The following is a 27531-nucleotide window of genomic DNA, read 5'->3' on the forward strand; positions in this document are numbered from 1 at the left end:
GGAAGTTTGTCGAAAGTTCCGACAAAATATTAAATAGCCGTGTATAACTGCATAAAACTACTAGAAATTAAATTCCTCCACCGACACGTCCCAACATTTTGCGTTGAAACTAAATCAGGGAAACGCTATTTGAATAAATTACACAATATCTTTCCAAAAACTGGCTACAGAATTTTTTAATCGCCCAATGTGATGCTTAATGAATTTTTCAGGAACGTTCGGTATTGATTGTGTGACAGGAAATATTCAAAATTGTTTAAATCAAACACCAGATTTGGTAATTTCACACCAAAACAGTTTTTTCTGCATAAGGTTATTTTTTGTCAAATATAATACCCATCCAATAATCACATTTTTCGGTACAAGAGTGGAATGATAATAATGTGAAAATTTCATTTATTAAAAATAGTCATAAATCGACATATTTTTTTATAATTTAAAACGTCTATCATCTTTACAATATGAATTGTGCCAAATGTGCAAAAATTATTTAAAACAAGCAAAATCGATGCAAATATTAACATTCACCCGTATATTTACAAAGCTTCTTCACAATGGACTCTAGCCTTTGACATAGCTAGCAGTGAAGCAGAAATTTGAAGCACAGTTTGATATTTTATTTTATGTAAAGCTTCTTTGATAGTTGTGAAATTTTTTAGAAATTCTATCTTCAGAATCGAGCAAAATATGTGACCGGTAAAGAAGTTAGAGAAATAATTTTGAGCCGAAAGGCAGATAATGGCGATAAGAAAGAGAGAAAGAAGCGAAAGTAAAATTGGATTTAGGTTGTTTCTCAAGGAGAAGTAATACATACTTTACATGTAGGTCACGATTTTGCCGTTACATTTATACCGTCATGAGCAAAACGTTAGGTATCATAACCCTACCTCTTGTTGGTTTTTATTAAATTTGTTATATTCTTACCTGATTCCGATCCTCAAACAACTTTGCGAGAAGAAATTCCAGACGGTGTAGTTACACAATAAAGAAGCATATTTTGGTTTGTTAGGCTTCTTCTTGAAACACAAGTTTAGCTGCTCGATTAAATTACCATCAGCAAGAAATAAGCTTGTGTAATACACATTTAAAACAACCAGCACTAAGACTTAGCAGCACTTGAATATAAGTCGCTTTGTGGGGATAGTTGTTTCCAAAAGTGAACACACCAAAGTGTGTTTAGCTTACTTTTATAAACCTTTTATTTCGTTCGGCACAAAGAAAATGTTTGAAAAAAGACGGCATAATGCAACGCAAACAGCATTGTTTGAATATGTTTCTAGAAAGGTTTATTTAAATTTGCATTTCGTACGATTCTTAAGAAAAACGAAAACACTGTTTTGTGAATTCGTTCACTACTTTAATTTAAAAATGAAGTGTCTTCCTCCAATAACCGAGCTGAAGCAAGTTTTCAAACGTGATAAATATTTTAGTGTTTTAGTTTGAAATGCTGTGGTTGAAGAAATCCGTTCTTAATAAATTATAGAGATACTCTAAGTTGTATCTATGTTGTGTTCTATTTGTTTCGTTTTAATAAGTTTTTACAAAAAAAGTGGCAGCGTAAAGCTCTCAATAGTTGTTTCTAACAGATTTTAAAACCGTGTTTAAAGTTACCAAGAGAGTAAGTTACTATATAACAATATAATGTAACAAGTTTGCCCGGCGCCTCCACCATAAGTTCCATTTATATAAGATGTTACGGGTTATACGCACGTTCATAGATATGTAAATTTCTGTATTCGCTCGGCTAGCGACACAAAGAACAGGGATAGAAACTTCTAAAGCTAAAAATTGTTATTTAAATCTGCATAAAATAAATAAATTTAATTTCTAATTTATAGTAGTAGTGATAGTGTTGGCTACTATTTTTTGCCTATGAAAGTAAACGAGATTGACTTGGAAAATAAAAATTGTAACACCTATCAAGTGACTGCAACCCTGTGTACTAGCATTGCTGAAACATGAGCCAATGTATATTTTAAAAGCTTCTAGAAGTCATCGATGTTTCAATTTAAAATGTCAGAAAGCTTTTCCGGAACTTGCATTTATTTATGCGGTAGAAAATAACCTGCAATTTGTTAAGTTGTTAAACTAAATGACTAGTATGTAACTACCAATAAAAATCGATGAAATAAATCGAAAATTATTCGGTTTTTGTTCAATTAAAAATAAAAAAAAATTGTTTACTGAATAAAAATTCCAAAAAAAATTTTGGTAACATTTTACAATAATTAGTTGAGTGTAGGCAAATACTTTGTAGTTCCCGCTTTTACTCCAGTGAGTTAAATTTCATTGGTCGTAAATAACCCGGCTCTAGATAAAGCAATAAAATTTAATGTAGCCTCATTGATTTAGTAAAATCCGCAAACGAATAAGATCAGCTAATTTGTTTAATGTCCGTCATTTTCAATTTAAAAACGAAGAATTTAGCCATGCTATGAGAGGAAACAATGAACTCTTCCCCAGACTCCAGCTGGAGGAATAAGACAAGCAGTGCAAATATTTTCTTTGCATTTGCTTGTCTTTAATATTGATTCTCAGCCTCTAAATTTCCCGATCTATGTGTCTCATTTGTAACACTTTGGGGCCGTTATCCGGCCAACAGCTCTTCCAGTCGTTATTGTATAATTTTACGGTACGCGTAGATAGATAAAACTGTCATCCTTTTGGCCGAGGATCAAATCGACAACCTTTAACTTTCTGGGCCAACAGTGGACCAAAACAGCTTAACGGAAGCCATAGCTCAAGACAAGGGTAAAGATTTCGTGTCATAAAACTCACATAAGTTTGCAGGAGTGAATGCCCAGACTGATGGTCTTAAGCCACGATCGTTTTTCTCTCTAAGTTATTCCGATAGTTTTCGGTTAAACGTAGGCTTAGAAAAGTCGGCCTTTATCAAATAACTTTCCTTAAATCGATTTCCAACAGTCCTAATATCATATATCTCGGCCCGTAAACCCTATTCAAAAATTCAACAATTGCTAATAAATTTCGGAAATTTTTAACAGCGGTATGTGGCGCCACACTTTACGATCGATAAAAATACGGTGCTGTTTACGGCTCGCCCGTCTTAAATTTGGATTAAATCAACGTCGCCCCATTTGGGGTGCTCAAGTAGGGTGTTTGAAAGACGTGTCAGTTGAGACTTGACACTGTTTTAACAAAACCGCCACAAAAAGATGATCTCTGAAATTCTAATTAAAAATAGAACATGAGAAGGCGCTTGTCAAGTCCAGAGTCCTTGTCTCGTAGTGCCTTCAAGTGCATTGGAAAATCTATTGAAACTCGTCGGTAAAAGAGTCAACTTATACAACCTCACTGAATCCTTGACGTAAAAAAATCAATATTGCACCAATAGGGATTATCCCCAACAAAATAACATATCTGAAGTGTTCGGTGGGATTTCCGTAACGAAAACTTTACGACCCCGCAATAGTGTATTAACTATAAACATTGTTTTATGGTAATTTTCTGTTTACTGTCATTACCCCCCAATCAATAAATGGCGTAGCGTAATAAGTTCCTGTTCTGCGAGAATCATATAATACTTTATGTGGAAACTTAATAAAGCTGGAAGCAATTTTTGTGTACTAAAAAAGAAGAAACTTATTTTTTTATATTTTTAATTCATAGGTTTTTAGTTTAACACACACTATTAACTATTTTATTTGAAATTTATTAAACAAAAGTTCTTTTTTCTTAATAACATTTATTCCATCAGACGTCCAATTGAATTGTCTCCACACAATAAGTTTTGTTGTCTAAGTTAAGTTTTCAAATAATGAACCGCTTAAAACTTTGTGTTATAACCTTTGTTAGCTTTTTTGCACGTATTTGAATTTATTATTATTCTGATGTGATGTGATGTTATCGATACCTTTCTCAAGTCGGGTGATATGTCAAGAGATATCTCATATAGGCGTTCTTTTCAAGGTAAATTCCGCTCATATTTCATTTTGTCAATATCTAAACTTGAAAGTGAAATTGATAATATAGTACAGCCAAAAATTAATTTTTATTGTTTTTGCGTCTGCGAAAGCAAAAAAGCAAATAACATGCGCAGGCAGACATATTTTTATAAAGTAGTAGAAAACATTGTTGTTTACGTCTATGTCTAAAACAATAATTTTTGAACTAATAAGATACTAATGAAGTGTAGAACCTAGAACGTAATATTCTTCCATTGTTTTTAATTTGTAAAAAATTGCAAAATTAAAACAAACTTAAAACAGAAATAAACATAAAAATTTATGTACATTCTATCCCGGCGCATCCACCATTTTTGCACAACAAAATAAATTAAAATTGTTTTTATAAATACAGAAAGTACGTGAAAATGATTAACTTTGATACAATAAAAGTAACGAAAGTACAAAATTTATCACTTTTAAGCTCTGCAATTCAATTTAATTATTTTACAAAAAAATTTCTACAATGTCAACATATTAAAAAAATATATAATTTTACAATGTGTGTTTGTGAAAGTTTCCTAGTGATAAATAAATCAATTGTTTATTTCTGAGCAACATTTGATTGTGTAATTTTGTAAAAAACTTTTATCGTTATAATTCTAAATACAACGATGGTTATTTTTAATTCGAAACTAAAAATAATAAAAAAATTGACTTTAAAGTCTGGTCAACATTTGGACGTTTCCCGTCTGATGTTAATTTGCGATATTTATTTTTTGATGTACAGAGTATTCAAAAATAAACATTTTTGTTAAAAATTCGGATTCCAACTATTTGATTTTTCTCCAACAGCAGACTCATGTCAGTACCCGGATTGTTACAAACTTACAATAGAAATGTGCGGTTTTAAGCCCCACGGCATGACTGTAAATTTTATTATTGATTACTCAATTTATTAGTGAGTGAAACATTACTGGATATTAAAGATAAAAGTTCGCCTCAAAGTATGCAATTTGCAACGACTGTAAAAAGAATTTATGTAAACTGTTCAATTTCCATGCTACTTTTTGATAAACTGACCATCAAGCGGCCCCGATATTGTATATTTTAGTCCTTTGTGTTGAAAATGACGCTAAAAAGCCATGCTTCTTTCATCGCAAAAACGAAGGTAAACAAGTCGACAAGCTTTATGCAAGGCAAAAATTCGCAAAAGGTATTTCGTCAAACATGAAATGATCCAATTAAGGGACGCTTGAAAACAGTTGGATATCAAAGTGTGTCTGTAGGTGCGGTTAGAGCGGATGGTTAATTTGGGTCAAGATCCAGATCGGTTTCTGTAACGGATGAAGACGTTCCGAGATAAGACAGGTTTCGTAAGGTTTCGGTTAGGTTATAAATAGTTGCTTTGTGTTTCGCAATTGGGGCGGGTGGTGTTGTCTAAGTTAGTTCACCTCGACTCCTATGCTGGCCTTAACATCCCCTCTCATCATCCCTCTGGATTTATATGGACCGCGATAGCAAATGACGGTTGGTCCGCCCGGAATGCTGGCCTCGCTAATCTGCACCGTGGTTTCCAAACTTCTAGACGTCAGATCCGTTCAGCTCGCAACGAAATTTATTGAAAGTGTTTTGCATTACACATTATGCGCGATTGTTCCAAAATTAAATTAGCACAAAACGAGAAAGATAATATTTTCTCATTATGGAAACGGGAATTAAAGTGAAGCTAAACAATGGCTTTCAGCGAAACTAAGATTCCAGAAACGGGCTCACGAGAAAAATAAATTCATATTTGCCGAAAGACGAAATTTATTGCACTATTGGAAAAAAGGTTAAAAATCACCAATCAAATCAAATAAAATATTTATTTGCATTTCAAGTTTGTAATAGAATTTCCGACGACAGGATCAACTTCTTAGAAAGTTTTAAATAAAAAAACGAGTTGCAACGTTTTTTATATAATAAGTATCATCAGGCTAAAAAACATACCTACATATTAAAAATACAATATAACCATAATTAATTACTAATTTTTTTACTTGTTCCAATTCTTGGAAGTAACATTAAAAGATGGAATTAATCTGAATGAATTTTAAACTAATTCAAGGATTAGTTAATTAATTTATTTATGTAGAAGATTTAGATGACCTGTATACCATTTGATAAACAAGACTTTTATTATTTGACTTTAAAATTTACAATTGAACTTAAAATATCCATATCTTGAGTTATTAGGACTCTTGAAAATTATATTAAAACTAATTGGCACATTAAACCAACCTCTTCTTTATAAATTTCCAATTTTTATAATCACCTTCTTCACCAAAAAATATATTTTATAAAATCTCTTAAAATGAAAGTTAATAATTACCTACGATTTTTTCTCGCAAATGTTAACATCAATAAATAATGTTACAAAAAATAATAATTATATGTTTAATTTAGCAAACAAAATTTTATATAATAATAAAAATGACCTATCCAATTAGTTAAATAGTAATAATTCTGATTCCACAACATCTTTAAATTCAAATTTACTGTGGTTTAAATATTGCAAATAAATTAAAACTTTATTGATTAGAAATAAATATTGTTGTCATAATTCCCTAAAATTAGATTTTATTAACAAATAATAATAAATTGAGTGTTTAGCAAATTCAAATCAAAAACTTCTAAATTAGAAAAAAATAATGTAGTTTATCCAATAGAACGTATGATCAAATGTATATTAGACACATTAAACAAAGATCAAAGCATAGAATAAAAAACACCAAAATTATTGTAGAGAATGTAACTAAAGAAACAAAACACAAATTTGACCTTGATGGTGTTGAAATTCTTGATGAAGAAACACATTACAAGATAAGACTTACTTCCAAAGTTACTCATATCTAAAAAAATTGAAATATTGCTGTTAATTTTAAATCAGATACTGATAAAATTAATAAATTTTACAAATTTCTTATTATGAAAAATTAATAGCACTGGAAAATTATGGTCATCATATTTCGACATGTTTCGACTCATTTTTTAAATAGTATTGTGGCTAGGTTATTAATTATAACTTTTTTAATATTAATTATATCTAGTTGAAACGTCAGTGTTTTGGTTATTTAGTAAAAAATGGAAGTAAAGTATAAATTTCTATTATTTTAGGGAATGTTCTGAAATTTATTGTTAAAAATGTAATAGTTTAAATTTTTGAAATTACAAATTGTGAAGTAAATTTTAAATAATCCATACAGCGAGCAATGAGGTAAGAATGTAAAAATTTCAAAAAAAAATGTATGGGCAAACAGAAATCAAAATACACGCAAAAATAAATGAGATTTTGCTCCTTAAAAAATCATCGTTTGGAACATTATACCCAACGAGCTATATTAACGAGCTTGCTTATTAAGTAAGAGCATCACGTAGAGGGTGTTCACAGTGCGTTTAATCTAATTATATTCGTCATTTTTGCTAAATGATATTAAAGTAAGGGGATTGAAACTGAAGCATTTTAAATAATTCGGATTTTATAGCAGCGATTTGTCACTTTCTCCTTTAATTTTAGATTAAACAGAGCCTTTTCCGTAGCGTAATTTAATTTCGAAGAAAAAATATTAATTGAACCAAACATTTTCCGACTATTAATGTATTAAAAAGCTTGTACAAATAAATTCAATTTCATTTTTGTAAACGATTAAATAAAATTTAATTTTCTGGTTGTTACAAACGCTCATTTTTTCGCTAATTTCATCTAAACCTAGGTAGCTCGTTAACATTTTGCAGCTTTATGACCCACGCTTAAGTAATCTTAAAAGCCCAAGTTAATTACGTATTTAATTACGTCTTCAGATCTCGTAGAGCCAGTCACACACATGATCGCATAAACTAACTCAGACGTAATGAGAAGACTTTAAAAACGCGAAAATTATTTGAGTCAAAACACGTGTAACGTAATACTTGTATCAATTAACCAAAAACATGTTGAAACAGGCAATAAGTGCCATTAAGCTGTAATTTTTAAAGCAAAGTTTAATTGAATTATGAAACAAACAATTCGCAATTTTATGTTTAAACAAAACTATAATGATATTAATCTAGAGTCCTCTTTTTTAACTCAAAATTAAAACATTAGGACAATATTGCAGCTAATTAAGTTAATTATTTTTTTATACCAATAGTTCAAAGCAAATTTAAATCATACGTTTTAAAATATTATATTTGCTTGCACAGCACAAAACATTTTAAACACATCGTTTGTTCCTATTTGTGTAACATTACAGTATTATTGTATTAAAAACCAACTTACAAAAATGGTGGATGCGCCGGGTTAATTTGTTTTCTATTATTTTAACATCAGTTAAATTAAATATTTGACTATAAAAATATGTCAAAACTACGCAAGCACTTGCTGCTTATAGAACTTAAAATTTCAAGCCATGGTATTTAAAAATATTACATCCGTTTGCATGGCAAAAAACAGTTTGAAGCACATCATTCGTTATTGTTTACGTAACATTACGTTATTGTGTTGGCCCATCAAATATTTAACGTGATATTCTTGTTAAAGTTTTAGATATTCCGATACATATAAAACGATTTTTAAACTCATATACTGGAAGTTTACATTGAAATAAACTTGATTTAGCCGAATACAAAGGAAAGGTTTGCGAGAGGGGCACCTCTCAAATATGTATAAGGTATCACCGATACAAATCTTTGTATTTTATGAGTTTGAATAGGGCGAACAATAATAAAAGAAACATAACCTGAAAAATACTTAAACGTTTATTATTTATGATCTATTAAACCGAGGTTAGGTTGGGTATAAACCCGCATTAAGAAAGAACAGTTTTATCTTGGAGCTGTACTTCTGTCGAAGGTATTTTATAGCCAATCTCTTTCTGTGGGCTTCATTTCCGTCCTCGACCGCCCTTCCGGTCTCTTGCTTCATCGGCTGTGAAGCCACAGGCACACCCTGTAGATGTCGCTGTCTACCGCAGCCGTCTATGAATAATATGAACTACGATAAGATATCTCCATAAATTCCTTTTTATTGGCGATCAATTATGTTCCGAAAATTTACATATAAATTTCACTTTGCCAACAATGCTTCGCAAAAGTTTATTCAAAGACATCGGCCTTTATTGCGCCACTTATTTTATTACGGCGAGGTTAAATTTATAATGATTATTCGAGTTAGTGAGGCTCAGCCTTTGCAAAGTCATAAATTATCTAACGTCTTTGGCATCGGCAATTAATCTAATCCAATTCGTGTCGATATTGTGTTAAGAATTCGACGCTTAATAAATCATATTTGCCGATGCTTCGGAAAGATAAAGCTGCCGCTATTGCGCTTCCATAAATAACGCGCAAAAATAATTAAACACACGACAGATATATTCAGGGGCGTGGCCCCAACATATAATTACTCAAGCAATGTATACGTAATTTGTACCACTGTCACCGACATGGAATCTGCGGAATTGATTGATTAAACGCCTTGTTCGAACATGGGTACCTTCAGGAATGCATATCTGCAGGTAAGCAATTTATCACCTTCAAATGGCTTATCTGCCATCGCTTCTTTTACGACCCAAGGGCTCACACGGACGAAGAAAAGCCCCATAATGGCCACTATTTATTTTTGATCAACAGTTGTTTTTCTAACTAATCATTTTTAAGTATATAAAGAAAACTTTAATTTTAACTATTGGCGCTATGTAAGTTTATTTTTAATAACTCTCTCTCGGTAGCTTCCAAGATCACAAAAGCAAAGTCAATTTTCATAGAATGAAAATTTTAGTAACATAAACATTGGAGAGAATAGATCGTTTTTACGTTTCCAGAATAGCTTCAGCGGCGCTAGCGCCGACCACAAAGTCAACCAAACCTAGATAAATTGGGAAAAAATAAAAAAACTTGAAACGAACAAAAAAATGTATTTTAAATTACATTTAAAAAAATTAAACAAATGTAGTTACACTTAAATGCACGTTTAAAAATGGTGGATGCGCCGGGATAATGTGTGTTTTAGATTGTATGTTACTAGACAAAGTAGTTTTCCATGTTGTCGGCTTTATTATTTTTAAATGCCTATCTTATACGCTAAATTTTGATAAAAATATCCTTAAGTTAACCAAAGTTTAACTTAAGTTTAAGTTTAAGATTAAGTTTTTACTGCAGGATTTCGGATTTTGGCAAAAATTAGCAGCTTTGCCAAATGTTATAATAATGTTTTGTTTGTCTAAGTTAAAAAAACGACAAAAAATTAAGTACAGTCGTCTTTCAAATCCCAAATATTTCGATCACTTTGGGTAAATGGAGAATCAGAGGTCATGGACAAGATAATAACGGTTATAGTACTTAATCCCACTTGTCTAGCCGTATAAAATTACTTGCTCGTTAGTTGGTCGTGTTCAGCTCTACCTTTCTCATTCCAAACTGCACGTACCCTCAGAATTTGATCAATTAATGCTGATGATCACACTATCTAACAACGTTTATGGAAAGCAGGGTATCAAGTAACCTATCACCCTGAAAAACTCCCTAGTTTCAGGATATCGTATTGTGCCGGTGTTACACACACTGTTTAGGTAAAAACGCCACTACGTATGTGCATTTATTTATGCACAACAGAAACATGAAAATTAAATTTGCGACTTGTTGCAAATTACTTTTGGTATCTAGCTATAAACAACACAAAGCCAAGAATTACTAACTAGATAAAACAAACGGCAAAACAGTGGCGCTGTGTGGTAGTTATAGCTAGTTTATTAATAAGCAGTCAGTATAATTTTACGATAAAACACAAAAAAATGTTAAGCCACAAAAACTTTCTAAGGACAAGTCGCAAACCAAAAAGTGTTTGGTGTTTGCATACATTTCGTGTAACGATTAGTTTGGAGTAAAATGTGTGCAACGCTTTATGAATGCCAAGCTTAATTTAAGCTCCAGTGTTTAGTTAAATATAGTAGCTACTTGCTCTACTTTTAGAGCTGGTTATTAATTTACTACATTTTTCACATCAATCAATAAAGTGTAAAATGCTTCGTCCTATTTGTCTTTGATTTTGCGTGAATTTATTGAAACATTCCCTCTATGTGTAATACGAGTTAGATTTTGTATTGTTACGCTTAATAAATTCTTTGGTAGCATACCTAGTTTTGCATGCATTGAACAAGTAATTACAGTAACTTTCACAAAAGCAAAATTAAACAGTGCAACTATTAACGGCATGTGCGATTGATTAATCCTGTAATGTAAATGAATTTGGTTTATAATTAGTATCAGCGTAATCACTGTAAAATTATCGATATTCTGGGATAAGTTGTGCCGACATTTCGCCTCAAAATAAAATCATCAAAATAACCCCAACCAATTAACATTCAGATTATTTCGCATGATTTTGCAATTTTGGTGTGCAGTGATAAATGATAAAACTTGCCACACGTTGGCTGTACGACAGTCTATAATCCGCACGTTATAGATGACATGCAATTTTAATCATCAGCAACAGTTGCGTATTATTTACGACTTGTTACCTTGTGGTCAAATTAATGTCACAAAAAATGGAACTAACTCAATCCACACAGTAGTATTGCAATATTTTATTTCAGTTTGCGTTTTTAAGTGTTGTGATGGTAGATGATATTGATTCTGTCCATGTCAGGCAAGTGGTCTAAAAATAGTGGAAACTGAATATAAAATGTGAAATCCTTGCGAATGTTTCCTGAAACACTACATTTTAAGGCGAATGTTTCAATCATGTTATGTGTAGAACGTGTACGGTCATATTTGTGAATAACGTTCAAATTAGATTTGGGAATTGAAGACGCGTCTCTCATTTTATCTGCGATATACATCAATGGCTTACAGATGCGTTTCGTTCCAAATGTTTTATGATAATTTCAATTCCATTGCTTTCGTAGCGTAATTGTTTTAGATAAAATCGTAGAATAAAATTGTAGTCTATATTTTTATGACTTGCAAAATTTCGAGTTTGATTCGTCTTTTACTATCTGCCAAAGTCGTAAATTCGGAAAATAAACTTGCACCTAAACAAAATTTATAAGAACGAGTTCTGCTCAATTGAAACCGCAAGCAATGGCTATAAAGTACCAACAAAATATTTACACAGAGGGCTTTATTGTTTCAGCCGCGTCTTGACAACGCTGTATTTTTATTTAAAATAAATCAAATAATCCGACTGGCAAAGTTAAATGGAGACAAAACACCAAGATGTGAATATAACCCACACGAGAGGACAGGAAGAGTGTAATATAGTGGAGCAACAAAGTTATATTGGCGAAATAATACGACAAAGCCAAGGGTATGCTAAAACATTACACGATACAGGAAACAACAGTCGCAAGTTCTCTCTATTGTGACTTCCTAAAGGGCCTATCAAAGCCTGCAATTCGTACAAAACATTCCAGAATTGCGACCAACCGTAATAACTAAACGCACTCTTATTGCAAAGTAATTACCATCTGCTAATTACACTAAAAGAAACCCCGCATGCAAACGAGGTGTTCACGTGTTGATTTGCTCAAGGAGCTGCGTTTCGAGGATGATTAGGGGAGATTATTATATATTATGTAGCTCGTCATCATTTCGCAGGTGTTGATCCTGCTACAATACCGAAATGGCCCATTCACGATAATGAGCAAAACAGTTAATACTTCTTACTTCTTTTTGCAGCCGTTTTGGAGTTAATTAATTTGTGACGGTAAACATTTGACGAGAGATGTTGTTACGTAAATGTCTGGTAAGAGCACCGTAACAGGAGATTAATCTAATATTTAATCGATTAATCGCGCTATTGTCTCTCTAACAAGTTTTCCTCTATCAAGTTTAGAAAAGCCTGCGAACCAATGGTTTGTGCAGTTCAGAGACTCTCGAGAGAACGGTGCATTGGGACTAGTTGTGGTTAACTTCCTGTAGCGACCATAATTAAATCTCGAAAATTCTATCTGGAAGGGTTCCGACTTTGCCCCATTTTATGTGTGATGTGCATCTCATAAATACACAAGTGAGGCGATCTGCAAGCATTTGGGGCAAAAAATTGGAAAAATGCAGATACTAATTGTGCGTTACTATTTTTAACAAAAGAAATTAGTCGCAAAATTTCATATTTCAACATCGGAAGTCGAGTGTGGAGAATGGAGGAATTTTATGAACTCAAAAAAAAATAGTACGCCAGAGTAAAAATGTGGGCGCGATATACTCGGATATATTGTTCTAAATTAATTTAAATCCAACTAGTTCTCCAATTACCAAAGACCGGATTTTTAAAAAGTTCTTACTGCTGGAAAAATCCTAAAATTCATTATTGTACAGAAGAAAAGTTTAAAAAAAATAATAAATCGTTAATTGTAAATATTGTTCTAAAATTGTTGCTCACTGTGTAGAAAGACATTCTAGTACATTTTTTTCATTCAATTAATATTTTTATTTTTATTTTTCAGTAAGTTTTTCTGTTTAGTTTGTGATGCGTTCGAAGTAAAAGACCTTCTGTTTTAATTTTTGATTTGCTACTTAGTAAATCTTTTGAGTAAGAAAGTAAGTTATTTTTCAAATAGCTTTATTAAAATACTGCTATGTTTTTGCAAAAGCTCGTAAATTTTCAAGATTCAAAAACCTTAAAAAATAATTTAATATAGGTACAACTAGAGTATTTTCTAAACTTAAAAAGTTCAAAAACTGACAAAGTAATTTTAACACTAAAAAACTAAAAATCTGAGAGACAAACATATAGGCGATTGAATAAAAAAACTAATATAAAACTGGAAAAGACAAACACTATAAATTGAAACATTAGATTCTGAAGTGACTAAAAAAGTGATAAATTAAACAACTACATATATAACTGCAAAGTAAGAACATTAAAAAATTAGAAAATTAAAATTTTGAGACAGTAAAACAACAAAAAACTAAAAAAAAAATTCTTGACCTAATTTGGTACAATTTTTAGTTTTGTGAGAGAATCTTGCGAAACAATTTTATTAAGCTTGTGCTGAAAAACGTGCGAAATGTTTTAAGACGAGTTTTAACACGAACTAATTTCACAAATTTTTAAAGCCAAGTGTAATAGAAAACATAAAATTTTCTTAGAAAACAGAGAAAATCTAATTGTTTGGCCGACATTTACAAAATAATCAGACAACAATTTTTTGCTCAGTTTTAGACGCTTTACGATTGGTTTGTTTTACAGTCGGAAGTGCGATATCTCACCCATAGCCAATAAGAAAGTAGGAGGTACTTTTTGCATTTTATTGTAGTCAATAATTCTCACAGAACAGGATTTCGCCTTAGATGCGAATAAATTGGTCATTCTGCTTAGTTTTTAATATAATTCGATTTGATTTTACTTTCTTCTCAATTAATAATAATAATAATAATAATAATAATAATAATAATAATAATAATAATAATAATAATAATAATAATAATAATAATAATAATAATAAATAATAATAATGAAAAGCTAAAAAAATAAAAAGTAAAGAGTGAAAGTGAAATCCTGTGGATGCAAATATTTTCATTTTTAGCTCAAAACAAATTTATTTCCAGTTTTAAAAAACGAGTTTAAGAAGTATCGTATTTTAACTTTTAGATATCCGTAGCGTGGATTAATAGTTTTTGTGCTCAATTGAGTCCTTAAATAAACTCGTTAGTAGAAGCAATTGTTAAAAACAATAAAACAAATTTACACACAGCCCTGTTGAGTGTAAAAAATCTCGATTTCAAGCACAAAGGTAATGAAAACGGACCGAGTCTCGCTCCGAGCTTTCATTTCATAAATGCGTGCTGACGTCATCGTCCTGAAAATTCCGTGAAGATTTACTAATTTCTCTTTTTACGTCTAAAATCCCAGCCTGAAATTAAACGCCAACTCGAAACGTAAGCACATATTTTTAATTCACAAACAAGCGCCGTTTGCGGCTCATAAACTTGCTAATTACGGAGGATCGAATGTAATATTAATGGCTATGCTAAGTCGCGATGTCTTGTTTAATTATAAACGTTGGACGGATTCGTAAAAACTCCGAGTCGTCAATATTTCAAGCGACAGCACCACAAGTGGCTGCAAGCACTGCAAGTCGGAAATTTTCCATCTCTCCCGGAGGATTTGGCCCCGGAGGTTCCGGGTGCGTGACTGCGCCCCCCAAGCACAGCCCCGTCACGGTGCGTAAGCTGCCGAAGAATATCCCGAATATGACACCGTCTGCATACTTGATGGCGCTGCGCGTAACCAGAGTTATACCGAATGGATTCATGCATGAATATATTATGCCAGTGTTTAGTTTTGCATTAGGGGATCGAGGGTTCAAATAATTTATGGAAGCCTCACGTCTCGTACCTATTTACTATACGATGACACGCCTTAATAAGTTTTAAATGAAGAGTGATGCCGAAATCTTGCCGTTTTTGCACTCGCAAGATTTAAACTGCCACTTTAAGTTTCACGTTATTAGGGCGACAAGTGGCAACTCGTGCGTTACCAACAAAACAAGTCAACAAGAACGGAGCTCGAGTCCATTCTGGACCTTGGTTTTTGCTTCCTCGAGGGGAGGAAAAATGCGAAAAAACGGCACTAATGCTTGTCTGGATTTAAGACGTGCTATTTAACAAACGACAAGCATTACACTGATGCTCAACACTAGACTAGATGGGGGTGTGCAGACCTGAATACGTACTCGTACAATGTCGAGAATTTCTTCCTAAGAGTTACAAATTAACACTCTGGTACTTGTGCGGCAAAATTCAGTCAAACTGCGTCCAAAAATACAATTTTTAGACAACAAAATTTTTACAGAAATAATTATTTAGAGTATAAATATAAATTAGAAATGAACCACTTTGCAAATACTTAACCCACTCTTTACTAATGGTACAATGCCGCACTGAGAGAATTCCGTCACCTTTTTGCCTGGTTTAGCTCTTCAGCTCAGTATCTGTTTTTAGTTAGACAGCACAGGTCAAGCACCCAAAGAAAGAAGTCACACTGTGTCACATCCTACAATTCGGGTAATCAGCTTTGGCGAATTGAGCTGAATAAGTCATGCGGGATTACATGACCTAGATGTAAATAGGTACACTCTGTACGTTTCAAGTTGCAAAGTAGCGAATATAATACATTTTATATTTTAAAATCTCTTAAAAAGCAATTATTAACTCAATAAAAAAATTAAGTAAGCGTCTATAAACATTTAAAAAATCAAAAAGTAGCTTCCTTGTAAAAAATAGTTTAATTACTCGTACTACAAAAAATTGTTACAGTGTTGTTAATAGTGACCTAATTGACCTGACTTGACCTGACCTGACCTGGCTTAAGCTGACCTAATCTAATTAGCATTATGAAATAAAATTTCTGCACTTTGAAATGAGTTATCTTGTCTTGTTTCGTTGAATCTATCTTATTTTTTTAAATTTGATTTTAATTTGTCAAATTAATACTGACCTAGATATACTTTTTTGGGTTTCTTTCTTTTGCCTTAACATAACGACTACTTTTTGTTATTAAAAAAATAATAATTTGTATTATAAAAAAATTGCTGCACTTTGAAATAAATTATCTTTACTTGTTTAGTTAAATCTGGTTTATTTTTTAAGGGTTAATCTTATTTTGTTGAATTAATACTGACCTGGAGATACCTTTTTCGGTTACTTTTTTTCAATTTAGCATAAAATTACTACTTTCTGTTAATAAAAAAAATAATTTATATTATAAAAAAATTGCTGCACTTTCAAATAAATTATCTTTACTTGTTTAGTTGAATTTGGTTTATTTTTTAAGAGTTAATCTTATTTTGTTGAATTAATACTGACCTGGAGATACCTTTTTCGGTTTCTTTCTTTTGATTTAGCATAAAATTACTACTCTCTGTTAATAAAAAAAATAATTTATATTATGAAAAAATTGCTGCACTTTGAAATAAATTATCTTTACTTGTTTAGTTGAATCTGGTTTATTTTAAGGGTTTTAAATGAGTTATTTTGTCTTGTTTCGTTGAATCTGGCTTATTTTTTTTTATTTGATCTTATTTTGTTAAAGTAATACTGACCTAGATATTTTTTTAATTTAGCGTAACTACTACTCCATGTTAATAAAGAAAAAAATAATTAAAACTATGAAAAAAATTGCTGCACTTTGAAATTAAATAACTTGTATTGTTTCGTTGAATCTGGCTTATTTTGTTTAAGAATTGATCTTCTTTTGTTGAATTAATACTGACCTAGATATACCTTTTTTAATTTCTTTCTTTTCATTTAACATAACTACTACTGCCTGTTAATAAACGAAAAATTAATTAAGATTATGAAAAAATTGCTGCACGTTGAAATGAATTATCTTGTATTGATTTGCCAAATCTAGCTTATTTTTAAGAATTAACCATATTATGTTAAATTAATATCAGAACAACTAAGACGTGGTTCTTGATATTCTTGTTTCGGTTTATTTCATCCTTTAATAAAGAAATAACTTTAACATATGTGGTCTTGCTTCGTTCTATTTGTTTCATTTTTTTTGAAGAGTTGTACATATTTTATTTCAAAATTGCAAAATCGACTTTGCTCATTTTACGAAATTTAATCTAAATCGATGCAAAATGCCCTCACACAATCTTGTTCAGACAGACATTTTTCGGTCTGTTTCTTTCGCTTTAGCATATTATTTTTAAATGACAATTGCTTTTATAAGGGAAAACAAATGTTTAACAGACAGAAATGCAAAACCTTACTCTTCCCCATTTTCTGGTTCATAATTTTTCTATGAGTAAAAAAGTTTTTGTTTATTCATAAGTTTAGGAACCTGTTTCTGGGCGAATTAGCAGGTGACACAGAAGTATCGACAAAATAAGTGTTTCCGCCTGATCCTGCGCAAAATAAAAAATACATTCCTGCAAGCAAACTTTAAGTTTCATTAATTATAACTCGGCTGCATCACATACCTTAGGGAAGCTAATCAATTACTTCGTGTACTACAGGATTAAAAAGTAGTTTACCGAATAATACGTAGTTTACAAAATGAACCGCAGGCGAGTTTTAAAAGTTTCTGCAATAATTATTAAATTCCAAATTCAACGCAAACCAAAAACGAATTTTTGTTGTTGCAGTAATTTGCTGAAGTGCGCCATCAGCATGCACCGTTTCGCGATTTAGTGGCGCTTTTATCCGTAGTCATCTGTAGTAAAAAAAGTTGATCTTGATATCAGGTGTAGTGCGTTCATATGTCAGGATCTTATCCCACGTCAAATGACGTTTAATTTCGAAGAAGCCGCTTTAAAGCCGGACAAATGTCCCAATTCAGATCACGACATATTCTAGTTGAGATGTTCGCCCGCAGATACAGATTTAATTTAAAGTGGAAAAAATTCCACTTGTTTTGAGAATGCTGCCAACGATTGCGTTGCAGTTCTCCTTTCGAATCGTAAATTTAACCGTCGATTAGGTAAACAGTGCACAGACTCTTAAACTTCTTGCATAAAAGTCCACCGAAAACTTTTAATTGGCTCATAAATGGAGCTGTCATCAAATTAACTTTTCATTGTCAGTTCGGGGCAAGTAAGCGGTAAATTAAGTATGGTTGGAAGGAGTGTTTGAGACAGTTGTTATGAGGTCTTGTCATATCTGCTGTTCCTAAACTGTAATGTTGGATTTTCGGTCGATCGTAATAGGTCCAGTGGATGTGACACCGCCACTTTTATCCCCTTCAGATAAAAGTCTTACAAACGCACAAACGGATGCTGGGGGCTCACAAACTGTCCCTTCACCTAAAAGATTGCTTTACTTATATCACTGGAGTTAATAAATCTGCGAAATGAACCCAAATTAAAAAGAGGAGCCGGCAGGAATGAAAAAATCTATTAAGTTCCCTCCAACCAACTTTTGCAAACATCTCCAAAATATTTCCAAGCCTCTGATTAACATATTTCTTAAATATTGTCTGCCTGATGGTATGGCTAATACCGTTCGATTTGCTAAGAAGCTTTGGGGCTTAAAATAGTCCCTCAACTCAGAACTGGACGCATTTAATACGAACTAAACCTTATAATGGTCCATTAGTATAACAAAGGTTTAACCCAATATGAAATAATGAACGTCCAGATCTGAATGATGTTACTGAAATCATACATTATGCGGAACGGCCATTGTAACGTTGCAAGTTATAGTTCAACCGGAAATGAATGGCATTTTTATTCGAAAATGCTTTTATCGCACTGTGATTGACAAATCGGTCAGAAAATTTAAATGAAGCTCAGAAAAAGTGGCAGAATTTAAGAAATAAAATATTACGATTGCTTCTGGTTTCCTTTCCGCAATAGTTAGTTCATAGCCACGACCGATAATAATGTTTCTACAGAATGTTATCACGGATGATGGTAATGCGCTGTTTTCCTTACAACCCTCCAGCGAAGCGACAATATGGAAATCTTCAACATCTCCATAAAAAGCACGATGGGAAAATTGTGCAGCAAGTATTGTTTTTTAGCCACCAAGCTTGGATTAGTTTATACTAGTGATTTTTTAGAAGTTTAATGTTGAATGAAAAATTGCTTGGATTGTCAGTTCTGATCTAATCAGTTTGTCTCTTTGATCGTTCGTAGAAATGGAACCCAAAATTCATTTTTTATCTCACGCAAACGTTTGTGAGTTATTGTAGTATCCGTGACAAGTTAGGTCGATATTTATTTAACTACATGCAGTCTTAACCAGATCATAACAATTAAAGCGAGTTTAGAGGCAGATTTGCGGAATAAATTTAATTTAATTACCAATCTGCCCGCTCTAACAAAATTAGCTTCATCGAGAAAGTTAAAAATTTCGTCCAGTGTTCCCCGAAAATAATTACTCTGTTTAAAACATCATGACACATGTTGCCGCGCTGTTCCAGCAACAACTTTTATAAAGTTTGCTACTCATCAAAGGCCATTAAACTTCATTGCAAACTTCATCAAAAAAGTTTTATTAAAAACTGTCCTATTTCGTAGTATTCTAGTGAGAGTTCTTATGCGTGGAAACGCCGGCTTCTAAAAGCGTTCAAAATAAATTTAACAGCTGGAAATTATCGTTGATTCAAGTGCTGCTTCTTTCCTTTTTATTGTGAGGCTCGAGCAGTATAACACATTCACTTTTTCAGATGAGATTATATGGGCTTAACAATGCTTTTTATGTTTTTATGTCTATTCCCGTATGAGTAGTTAAAATAACTGAGCGAAGTTCTTTTCGTTTACGAGAGAGAGAAATCGAGGGTCTGCATGCAGGGAACGCAAAAAATAATTTGTTTCACTTTCACTAAGTCGGGAATAATGGGACGCGTCAAAAATTGCTCCGACCATTAAATTATTGGACTCTGGCAGACTTTTGAGGTGCGGCAAACAACACCTAATTCCTTCTTTAAAAAAAGTACGCTTGAACCCATTTTAATTTTTATTAAAAGTACTGTGAGCGAGTTACACTTAAAGTTCTGTAAGTGGCTGTTTTCGGGTGATTATACACTTTGAACAACAAGTTTTAAATTCGCTTCAACAATCAATAAGCACCCGCTTTTTCGTGCAAAGGAGGAAAAAAAGGTAAAATATGTTGGAGTATTATTTTTATGAACAAAAATTGTGTTTGTGTTGAGCCCCTCACGATTAATAGTGTTCCTCAATCCCAGAAAATGGGGTAAATCAATTAATTAATTTAAAAGACAATGAAGAATGGTTTTACCCTTCTTAGTTGAAGCAGCGCACCGCCTGTTCGCTTAATTACTCACGTACATTAGCACTATTTTAATTTCGCCGTGACCCATTAAACAGCTTGATCATAAATTGGTAAAAATGACTGGCAAAATATAACTCAGACCGTTTTCTTTTTGTTCGACTGGAGCTTTCCACTGATGTGAAAATTTCGCTTCGCCTGCATTTGGCTTTTTCTCCTGTTTGCCGATATCAACAGCAAGGGTTATTAAAATTTAAGCATGTGTCTAACCCCGGTTTGATTAATTTCAGAAGCATCACTTGCCAGTCTTTGGACGTGCATGCAGCCTGGAAGGTAATACATCATCTCACGACGTGAAGCAGGTGCCTTTACGACCACTTCCCAGCAGGGTATAATCAGTGCAGGTTTGCACAAGAGACTTGGTGATCCCTGCTGCCGGATACCTAGGGACTGACAACATCCTCAGCCCTATGTATATTACCAACAGCTCTTAAATCCTTAAACAAGCAAACTTATTGCGATCATCGCACACATGCCAACAGGCCGAAATTTATTTAACAAATAAACCCTCATCTGATGTGTGCAGTCCGACCAGTTCTTATTTTTAGTGATTCAATGAGCACAACTGAAATTAAAAATGGTACATTTTGCGGCGATTTCGATCACGAACAATTAATTTGAGCCATCGATGCATTGTAGCCTGTTTTCAAATTTGCAAATATTTATCTCTTGTTTTGTATAAAATATCAGCACATCCATTAAATAAACAATGAAGAGCGGAATAAATTACCACGTCGGTATTAACCAAAAGTAATAAAAACTTTATTATTTATTTTAAACAAAATCGACGCGTTATTAAATCCGCATTATTGCTTGAGGAAACATGAATTAAACAAATTGAAACGCTCTGCAAGGTATTAGTAAAAAGTGGAAGACATTTCATTACGCGTAAATAATGCTGTTTATCAACAAAATATTCAAGACGTACTTAAAAGGTTTCCAAGTTGCCTAATACTTCTTGCAAATTTTCCTAACTTTGCCAAACAAAAGAGAATGCGTGAAATAAACGAAAAGTTTGTTTTAATTTAGGCTCCAGAATAGAACGTGTAAGAAAAGCAATATTTTCCTTTATTTTTGATATCGGAAGGTTTTGTTCACGAAATAACTAATAACATCGTATTAATAAACTCTACGCTTCGTCGTGTAAGTTTTGCTTTCGGAATCGAAAGTCGTGATTCTATTTTAGATATAAAATCAATAGCCGTAATAACTTTAAACTTACAACACACGTCTGGAGCAAATATTTGGGACGGAATGGTCTGCAGTAATTTAGCAGCAAATGAAAGCACCCACTTGGCTATAAACCATATTATTTAAATGTTTTCTTGTCTTCTTGCACCAGGAATGCCAATTTAAGAGCAGCGTTTTACTTATTGTGTCATGTAACATGAGAAAAAGTCGAGTTAAATCATATCAAAAGCCAAATCTAAAAGGACTTTTGACTCGATTTCTTAAGGACGGTGTCACTTTTTATTTCTTTATCTTTCTTCCACCCCTAAATCAGTTTTTATTAAACTATCTCTGCGTGGCAATTTTAATCTGAAGTAATGTATGCTTTATTTATGTCGTAATAATTTGAGGATCGGGGAAACAAACGGTGATGAAGATGAGGGTATCCAGTTCCATCCCATTAGGAGACTGTGCACTAATGCGATTACTCTATTCTTTATTTCATGAGACTTTTATAAATAAATCAGCTGAAAGTGTTGCACCTAAATAAAGGAAGCCGCTGTAAAATCAGAAAGGATACATTTTTCAGGACGCGGAATAAATTAAGCAATTAATCACTTTCCCCTTCGAACATGCCCTTAATTCTGTTTCAAATTAAGACAAAAATCTTTAAATTATCGCAACTTTTTCCTGGACTTTTGTCTCGCTTCAACACGCGCTCTCGCACAACAAGGGGATTAGGAGCAGGATGACAAATTAGAAATATAAGTGAGGGCAAAATATCGCAACCCTTAAGCAGGACAAAAATCTGATATATTGGCTACAGATCAAATCGTTTTAATGGGATTTCTTTCCGGGGCTCAGGCATTCAAAGGCACGTATGTGCGCCAAAATAAATAACACAAGGTATTCAAACACTCTTGGAAATAGTGAAAAGCTCCTACGTGCAGAAATGCATCCGCTAGAAAACATTTTAATATCGATATCGAGCTATCGCTTCTCGAGGCACTTGCCTGGCTAGATATCCATCAAGTTTGATAAGTAGAAACATGCTGTTCCAGCAAGTTTTAATAACAATTTTAAACCTCCGGATTTAACATGACGTACTGTTTGTTTCGATCAATTGTAAAAATCTCTCATTTTTGCATTGTAATTGCAAATTTTATTGCCAGTTAACATGCAATACGAACTTTGTCACTAAATTCCGTCCTAATCTTGCGTTTTTGCCAGCTTTAAACTTTCCAAGTATTATTGAATAAAAAGACTTATGAGCTTGTAAAGCCATGAGAGTATGTTTTATATGTCGTCAACTAGTTACAGCTAACTACAGCTAATTCGCAAACTTTTTGGCATTTCAACTTGAGCTCGCCGAAAGCTTTTAAAATAATTACTCCAGTTACCTTAACTCAAATCTAACGCTAATTTTAATCGATTTTAATTGTTATTTATTATCGCGAACGACGCGGTACATCTTGGAAATTTATTGACCACATCAGCTCGCTTTACTTCGAAGTAAATAACCCTGTTCAAGGTATAAATTAGCTTAAATACAAGCACGTTGTTTGTGCATTTTCCGGGACAAATCTTTGGCTCCTTTTTATAATTTAACGCCAAAGTCTTAACAAAAGCTGGTCTTGCAACCACGATGTGTAACTTAATGTTAATATTTGTGTTACGGCTTGTAAACTTGACTAATCTACAAACTGAACTAAGTTTACCCTCACTTAGGTGTTTTGTTGAAATAATCCATGGTGTCACCCGCTTATTAATACGTTTATTTTATTGAAATAAGCGAAAAGCAATTACAAGGACAAAGATTAAAGCGAGTTCATCAAAAAAATTAATAAAGTCTGATAATTAACTGAAAAATCGAGCTTCTTGTTCTTGTAGTAAACAAAGTAATTTCAGCAGTGGCAATTATTTGAATCAAAGACGTTTCCGTGAGTGGTCCATTATACTTAATTAAAGACCTCAATGTAATTTCGTACACCGATTAATTAGCTTTTGTAAGATCTAGCTAATTATACGAAAATATTAATTAAAATTTTATTTTGTACACATGCCGTTTTTAATAAATTCGGAATGTTTTATTTTTTGATGATGTGTATCAGTTATAACCAACAAACAATGGTAATACCCGGCTAAACTCGTATTAAATTCGACTTTATGCATATGCACATGTAAGTACACATTACCTGTGTGTATTCCTTTATAAAAGGCTTATTCAGTGCATATTGTTATAGAATAATACGGTTTGTACCTGGTAATCACTGTTTAATGCAAATTCCCAAGCGGGGATTATGTTCAATATTTCAAATTTACAATAATTTCCATCGAATATTTCATGATTTAACGAGAGATTTAAGAGGAGCCCAAAGTGGCCTTGAAAGGTACAGATATGAACAGCTTCTTGTGGAAAATGCAACACATGATATTATTTGGCCGGAGGTTAATTAAAGACGTAATTACATAGGATGGACAGATTTCATAAACAGGAACATGAATCCCCTATCCTCATATGTAACCTACAAGTTTCTGACGGTTTTCGAATAAACTTACAACTTAATTAACTTTAACGAAAAAGTGAAGACCACAAAGCTTTGGTCAGTCACAAATAAATTCACTCGTTGGTACATTTCGATGATTAATAACACGAACTGTGGAATATTATTCTTCAAAACAAAGTGTATTCCGAACCCAGAACGTTAAATTGACATAAGCAAGTTCAGTTTGCAGCTGCAGCTTCATTATTACTCGCTTCAAACTCCAATATTTTGCAGTTTATTGTTGTTTCAAAAGTTATGTATTGCTGACGGATCCATTTTTATTGATTCCGAGCCGAACATAGTTTCAGTTGCGTTTAAATCTACAAAAGATTAAAGACTCTCTTGCAATTTGTTGAAAACTCAATTCGAGAACGTCTACAAAGCTAGAAATTTGTTTTATACGGCCATTGTACATGCAATTGAGAAAATATGTTTCGTTCTACCTTGAGCTGAGGCAACAAATACCCAACTTGTGACGTCTCAGTAGACATTAATTACGGAACTAAATAAATTACACTTGGAGAGTTGCTAAGACCTGGCTGTCACAAAAATCTTACGCTTTGGTGTAAAGTAACGCTAGTTTTTCCTAACTGAACAAATTAACGAAACAAAGCGACTAAAATTTGGGTAAATAAATTATTAATTGAAAATAAATGTTTATGAATAATGGAATGAAAATGAGGACAAACAATTAATCTGTTTCTAAATTACTGCCATATGACTATTAGTGCTACCACTGAATTTTTGCCGAATATATTTTAGGTATTAAATCAAAATATCTGTCCAGACCTGGCGTAACAATAACACCAAGTTATAAAAATTAAAAACAAATTTAATTTTGTCTATTTCTATATTTTGCTTACAGACACATCACCTAAAATATGGTATTTATCGTCTAACAGACAAGTTTTCCAACTTGTTATTTATTTTGTTTACACGTGAAAAAGAAGAAAAACAATTTTCAATCTAAAATTGAACTATTCATTTAAACCCAAGTTTCGTGATGCGTATAGAATTTTATGTGAAAAACATCCATCTATCTCTGCACTATTAACATTTTTAAGATTTCCAAATTACGTTTTTAGTAAGATATATTTTATAATTTAGTAATAAAAAAATACTAAACACATAATTAACAAAAAAAAATTGAAATGTGTTTATTACATGGTTGAAAGTACTCATCCAAATAACAAAATGCTAGTTGTGTTCCTTAAACATTGTCTTAAAATAAACTTTTTAGTACTTTCATCTCCAAAATTAGATTAACTTGAAACAGCTATCTTTCAAGTTAAATAAAAACAAAACTTCGGCTTCTATATTAAACGATCATGATTTTAAATATTCATCTGGCGCAGCTGTTGTCCTCTTTAGAATTCTGAAAGACTGCATTCATCGCACTTTTCCTTTTTTATTATTAATAATATAAAAATTTAAAAGAAGATTATTTTACTCTTTCTGCGGATATTAACTCTCGGCTGCTATTTTACTTTACATTTCATTTATTTTAATTCGCGCTTTTGGAATTTTTTGCAATTCCATTCACTGAATTCTTTGCATAGATATTGCCAACATCAAGGGTTTTAAACAAAATAATAATGATTTTAATCGGTGCTTGATTTTTTCAGCAATTTTGAAAAAAATACTCAAATACTTGTGATTTTCCATAAAACATCGATCGAAATTTATTCGAACAAACCCAGATTTTTCACCACAAATCACAAAGCTTATCATATCAAAAGGTCCAGAGCGAACATCACTCAGAAATAACTCAGATGACGGACGGGAAATTTAGCAGAACCGCCCTTAGACGCCCATAACTTTGAAGCTCTGATTGAGACACTCTTAAAGAAAGCGGGATTCGGTTTAATATATGGTCGCAGATATCGGCATAAATTATAAGTCCAAGACCCTAAAACCCACCTAAAAAATTTTCAATTAAGCCTGCGGAAAATATTACGCGGCTCCTTAATACTTTACACATTATCGGGGGCTTAGTTCAGCATCCTGCAAAATCTCCTCCTAACAACCTATATAGCTATTTTTTGAAACATCCTCCAGACAAAATTAAGACGTATTTTTGTGGAGGCAGATCATCTTAACGTCATAAAAAGTGTTCTTGGAACGGCATGCAGTTAATCTCAATTTGTCAAAAATAACTCCGCGAAATTTTCGGACAATAATTCTTAACGGCTTAATTTGTCAGCACATTTTTTACAAAATGTACGAAATTCCCCTGCCTCTTCATCTTACTCATTATAATGACTCTCGCACTTCGTACATGAATTCGAAGCAGCTCAAACTTTCAGTATTAATTTTTTTGCGGCTGTGATGGCGAAAAAATCTTCATTGCGTTTTTATTGAAAGCGAGCACTTTAAACTTGGACCAGAGCGACGGTCTCACAATTTAGTTTTGAGCAATTTTAATTTTTCACTCGGCTTATTTACGTGGGACATAATTGAAATAACCGATAAGTTCGGGGAGACGGCTTTTAATCAAGCTCGAGCCACTTTTACGGTTTCTGGCGTCGCAAAGGTCGAAAAATCTGGTCTAAGTGAGACATATCGTGGGTGAAAATCGGTCTACTCGCCTGGTCGGTGGGTTTTCTTCGGTGGCACTCCACTCTCACTCGTCACGTTATCACACAGCACAAGAGATTGTCGACTAACAAAGTGTTGCACACGCCGCGAGTCCTGCGGAAGGACGAAGTGCGTCGCTCGGCGTCGCTTCCACCACTAACAGTGGAAGCTGTGTTCGAAAGCTCCACCTCCGGCGCACACCAGGATCGATCCCTAAAACCTCGGTGTATTCTCGCTGTCCGCAAGACCACCCAACGCATTTGCGACCGCTTATTCCGAAATGTGGCCCTAATATATTAATATTTTCACTCATTAAGTTTTGCATTTATCGATTGGAGAGGGAGGGTCGCGCTTGATACATATGCACGCTCTTGTTTTAAAATTATACACATGAATATTAAAACTGAGGAGAGATTTACGAGACCTCGCTCTCCAAATCTGCTTAGTTTAGACCTGCATGTATGTTTGCGAATGATATTTACATTCGCAACAGGAATTATAAGGGACCTTAGCTCCGGCAGAATCGCAACCTGAGTGCCTAATTCTGATTCAATTCCAAATTGCTAACGACG

At 32.9% G+C, this 27531-nt stretch overlaps 1 protein-coding gene across 1 annotated transcript in view; it reads right to left on the minus strand.

Annotated features, from left to right (window-relative positions):
• LOC662358 (neuroligin-4, X-linked) overlaps nt 1-27128 on the minus strand; it is a 100524-nt gene extending 73396 nt beyond the window's left edge. Inside the window, exon 1 of the mRNA XM_064357000.1 lies at nt 26971-27128. The gene's annotated coding sequence lies outside the window, so the exon portion shown is untranslated. The remainder of the gene's footprint in view (nt 1-26970) is intronic.
• Nucleotides 27129-27531: the final 403 nt, after the last annotated feature.

Source organism: Tribolium castaneum, chromosome 5, assembly GCF_031307605.1.
Source record: "Tribolium castaneum strain GA2 chromosome 5, icTriCast1.1, whole genome shotgun sequence".
In the NCBI taxonomy this organism is placed as follows: Eukaryota; Metazoa; Arthropoda; class Insecta; order Coleoptera; family Tenebrionidae; genus Tribolium; species Tribolium castaneum.